Below are 6,000 nucleotides of genomic sequence, written 5' to 3' on the forward strand. Positions count from 1 at the left end.
ATTATTAAAATTCATTATAAATATTGTTTTTTAGGAATTCAATAAAAAATGAGGGTACTCCATTAAGAATTTTCATGTTTTTGAATGAATATGCGAATATTGATATGTTCTTCCCCTGCATGAACCGCCATTCAACATTTAATTTACATCACACAAAAGGATAAACATAGAATTATCATGGAATAAGTATATCAACATACATGGACAACAATAAAGCATAAAATTAGTAACATACGATCTAAAAATAAAATGATAGACGACGTTGTTGTTCTTCTTGGTCACGCTGGTGCCATTGATTGAATTCGTTTGACAATTCATTGATTCGATCTAAAAACGAATCATCGATATTAGCGGGCGTCTGACTATTCCCAAATCCCTGAGTGTTAGTGTTTTGTTGTGTTCCCAATCCAAAATCCCCGAAGCTTGTCCATCTTTCATGCTCACCTGCACTGTCGTGCTCATCCCTACACTGTTGCTGTTGGGACTCGATATGTGAATAATATGGCTGGGATAGGGTGGCCTCAGAATCATCATCTCTCTCATTTTCTCTTAGATCCCCTTCCCACTCTCCCTCATTAGGTGCAATATCACCGACATATTGTGGATACATTGGCTGGCTGCTTCCTCTTTCATGCCGCTCATCACTTTCTTCAATATCTTCATCACCGATAGCTTCAAGGAACGCTCTCTTGTACAACATTGGCTCCTCCTCTTCTACTATCCATCGGTCTACTGTGTCTGTGACAAATATTGTGTCTAAGTCTATCGGCCCATAGTTTTCAAGCTTCCTTCTTATTTGTCGCTCTCTGAGGTTTAAATTATAATGAACGTAGACTAGTTTATGAAGCTTCTCAGAAGCGAGTCGATTCCTCCTAGTAGTGTGCAACCATTGGAACGTACTCCAGTTGCGCTCACAGCCAGTAGCAGAACATGTCTGGGAGAGCACCTTGATTGCTATCCTCTTTAGGTGAGGTGCATCAGTACCATATATCTCCCACAATTCAGCTGGATTAAAATGTAAAAAGCATTGTAAGGGCAAGAACAATTCATAAGATTAAATATATGAATAAACAAAATATTAACGAGGGGATAACCTGGATCCATCATAGTTCGAGAATTTCTAGTTTCGAAAGATCCTATAGCATTCCTATACATAGCAAGCTAAAACAAATATATTACGTTTTAGTGCATTATTCCTCACAAATATAACAACTCAATGAAGTTCTTACCCAAACATTAAATAATACCTCTTGTATTGCTGCTACTTGGTTTCGATGGCTTCTCTCCAACCTTGCAATAATGTATCTGACCCCTTCCATAATCTTGTGGGATTGTTCAGGTGTCAAATAGAAAAATTTTGGGTTGAAGTAGTAACCTAAAAAATATATAGGTAGAAAAATGTCATTTACAATTTCATAAAAAAATGATTTAAACTGAAACATTGTAATGATATAAATATATATTTACCAGCATAATGAATTGGACGTCCGAATTTGGTGTTCCACCTCTTTTCTATAATCTCGATCACTTTGCTAGCAAAATTACACTTCTCCCCAACAGCTGATTTCGCCCTCTCAATACCTTCATAAAGGATACCCATGGTAGCTTTCTTATCAGCATCCACCATTCTTAACACCGTGACCAAAGGGGCAGTGGCCTCTACAACACTGGAACATCGAGACCAGAACAACCTATTTGAGATTATGTTATCCACTTTTATACCGGTACTGGACTTCGAGAGGCGGTCATCTAACCACTCTTCACAAGTAAACAATCTCTTTAATGCACCTTCAGATTGTCGAATGGAGTCCACAGCTAAGTAATCGGTTGCAAAGCGGGTTATGGCAGGCCTGATTATCTCTTTTTTATTAGAGTGTTCTCTAAACAGAAATAATATTTTAGAGTGGTTGTATATAAATCTCGACACCAACCTTGCTTCATCAAGAGTCTCCTTCACAATTTTGATCTCACCGATTTCCTCTAACATAAGATCGATGCTGTGTGCAGCACACGGGTCCCATACTAGATGCTTCCTCTTATCCATCAACTTGCTGCCCGCAGAAACACATGCACGCGCATTGTCCGTAATAAACTGGACTACATGCTTATCTCCCACCTCCTCCACTATCTGATCATATAGTCGTATGTAGAAGTTTGCATCCTTCTTCGTCCCTGATACGTCTTTGCTAGACAAAAAAGCTGTACCTTTTGGGGAATAGGCCAAGAAGTTTAAAAACTCCTTTTTGCTAACTTTATTCAACCAACCATCACTCATGAGAGTAATTCCTGTCCTTGGCCAACTCTGTTTATATTCTTCAATCCACTTTTTAACTTCCTCTACCTCTTCATCTAATATTGGCCCACTGAGCTCATATGCCGTCAGGGGTTTTACCCCGGGCCCGGCTCTCTGGATTGCACTAACCATAGGTGGAAAATATGGGCTATTGGCTGCATCAAAGGGAATCCCTTTATCGTAGAACCATTTACCAACATATCTCCCTAACATGTTTCTTGTACCTTTAACCATGCCTTTTAGGGTCATCTGTTGTGACTTAGGCTTTGAGAGAAATGGGTCTTTACGACCATGACCTGCAATACTGGCACTCCTAGGTAACTTAGAAACAATTTCTTCAACAACTGATTCTCCTTGATACATATTGCCACCAACCCCTCCATACATATTTGAGCTGGGCCCGCCATACATGCTCGAGCTGGACCCGCCATGCATATCTGAACTAGGCCCACCATGCATATCGGAGCTAGGCCCACCATGCATGTCTGAGCTAGACCCACCAGGCATTCTAAACCCACATTCCCTCTGATATTGTTCATGTAAACTCAATCTTGTGGCCATGTCTAGCTCATTATTATATTGCTCTTCTAGGTCATAATTATATTGCTCTTCTGTATCATTCCTGCTTGATGGTGTATATAAACTAGCTATGTTTGGCAATTTTTTTACCTTTGCTAGCATTAAGAATTGCCACCATCTGTTTTTTTACATTACTAGGGACACTAGTGCATGCAGAAACTTCTCCCTTAACCCCTGCCAAGTGTTGCTTGAACCTATGTACCCCACTACTTATCACTCTTTGACAGTAATAACAAATAATTTTGTCTTTCTTGTTGGGATCAAGTCTGACCCCATGTTGCCATGCAGGGTCTTCTGTAGATCTTGACATGATTCAACTGTTTTAAGATGTAAAAAGTTTAAATTAACCTGACAGTTCAAAAAGAAAAATAATCACCATATGTAGTGGTAATATGTTGCGGTAGTTCATGTAGTCATATTCGTTGTTATTTGTTATTGCAAAATACCTTTTTTGACAATAATATTTTCGTACATATCAATTACAAACATTTAGAATAATACAAAATGCAAGCTCCAAACATGGCTACAACTCAATTATCAAGAACATACATTTTTTGCATTAAAAAATTAATAATAAAAACAATTCTTCAAAGAGCCGGCTAACATCAGTCATTCCAACTAAAAAATCCATGAACAACAGATAAAAAAAATACAGTTTTGTATTGAAAATATAATAACATGCATTTTTTTGCATAAATAATCCATCAACATACAATTTTTTCAACAAAAACTTTAACAATAAAAATTTAAAATATGGTTTAATACCTCATGATAATTAAAACCTTGTCACGATTTTCACATCTTTTCGGAAAATCATCATTTTTCAAAAATTCGATCATGGAAAAAAAAAAAAAAAATTACAGCAAACTCAAACAATAAAAATTAAAAATTGGGTTTAAATGTTTAATACATCATGATAATCAAAACTTTATCACGATTTTCACATCTATTCGAAAAATCATCATTTTTCAAAAAATTCGATCAAGGATAAAAATAAATAATAAAAAAAAAAGTACAGCAAATTTTCAAAAAATTCGATCATGGATTAAAAAAAAAAATTAACAAATTTTCAAAAAGTTCGATCATGGATTAAAAAAAAAAAATCATAAATTTTCTAAAAAATCGATCATGGATTACAAAAAATTCGATCATGGATTACAAAAAATTCGATCATGGATTACAAAAAATTCAATCATGGATTACAAAAAATTCGATCATGGATTACAAAAAATTCGATCATGGATTACATAAAATTCGATCATGGATTACATAAAATTCGATCATGGATTACATAAAATTCGATCATGGATTACATAAAATTCGATCATGGATTACAAAAAAAAAAAAAAAACATAAAAAACAAAAAATTCGATCGTGGATTACAAGAACAGAAAAAAACAATTCGATCATGGATTACAAAAAATTCAATCATGGGTTACAAAAAAAAAAAAAAACAAAAAATTCGATCATGGATTACAAGTAAAAAAAACAAACATTTCGATCATGGATTACAAAAAAGTCGATCATGGATTACAGAAAATTCTATCATGGATTACAAAAAATTCGATCATGGATTACATAAAATTCGATCATGGATTACGAAAAAAAAAAAAAAAAAAAACAAAAAATTCGATCGTGGATTACAAAAAAAGAAAACAACATTTACATCATGGATAACAAAAAATTCAATCATAGATTACAAAAAACTCTATCATGGGTTACATAAAAAACAAAAAACAAAAAATTCCATCATGGATTACAAAAAAAAACAAACATTTCGATCATGGATTACAAAACATTTGATCATGGATTACAAAATATTCTATCATGGGTTACAAAAATAAAAAATAAAAAATAAAATTCGATCATGGATTACAAGAAAAAAAAACAAACATTTCGATCATGGATTACAAAAAATTCGATCATGGATTACAAAAAATTCTATCATGGGCTACAAAAAAAAAAAAAATAAAAAAAAAAATAAAAAAAAATTGTTCTTCACAGAGTCGTTTTACATAAGCGATTTTAACTCAAAAATTCACCTCTAAGTGAATAAATTACATCCAATTGAGTATATTTTCTGATAAACAACAATATAAAGAATCAAAAACCTAAATTTTTAACACATTATTTCTAATAAATCATGAAAACAAAATCAAAAGGCGGAAAAAAAAAAAAAAAACAGCGGAATTTGGTTCTGCAGACACCTCACTGTTCATATCAAATTTCTTGCTGTAATTGACCAGATTACGTAAAATTGAAAATTTTAAATCATACTAGACACAATAAAGATTAAAAACCCTAATTATTGAACTCATTTTGTTCAAAATATGCCGTAAAATAAATCAAATGGCGGAAAAAAAAAAAAACCCAAAGTTCTTACCTGTTTTTGTGAACCGAAGCCTTCAATCTCCAAAAAACTCTATTTTTCTCAACGATTATCACAAATTAGTAACAAAAAGTTTTGATTCACAGCTTTAAGATCAAAATGGCTACAAATTTTGAAAGATTCATGCCCTATTTGGCATGAAATTTCAGAAAAGGCGGAAACCCTAAACCCTGAATTTTTCGTGATCAAAAAACAACCAATTTTTCCACCATTTAATCCTTGAAAAAGCTGAATAAAGCTGTTTACAGCCTGCAAATCAGATCACATGCCAAAAAAAATAAAAAAAATGATAAAAAAATGACAAATTTGAAAGAATCCCGTGAAGAACACTGTGCAACCCGTGTTCTTTACGGACTCGCCGATTCCGCACAGTGAATCGACGAGTCACTGTGCGGAATCGTCCGGTTCTCTTTAGAACCGGACGATTCCCGATTTTTAAACCGATCCGGTCCATTTTCGTGAATTCCGAGTCGAAACGGGCGAGTCCGATTCGACTCGACGATTTTTAAAACGCTGGTATATATATATATATATATATATATATATATATATATATATATATATATAAACAAATGGGATTAGCCCACTACCTCATATGAACATATGAGCCCAATGGCCTATATTGAATATGAGCCGATCTGACGGTCACGACCTAATTTCGTGTTTGAATTTTAATTTTTTTTTCTATTAATCCAAATCAATTAAAATTTTAGGCGTGTGTTGTTCTCATCAAGGCACA

This window comes from Amborella trichopoda, chromosome 8 (assembly GCF_054954075.1).
Source record: "Amborella trichopoda isolate Santa Cruz 75 chromosome 8, AtrichopodaSantaCruz75HAP2 v2.0, whole genome shotgun sequence".
NCBI lineage: Eukaryota > Viridiplantae > Streptophyta > Magnoliopsida > Amborellales > Amborellaceae > Amborella > Amborella trichopoda.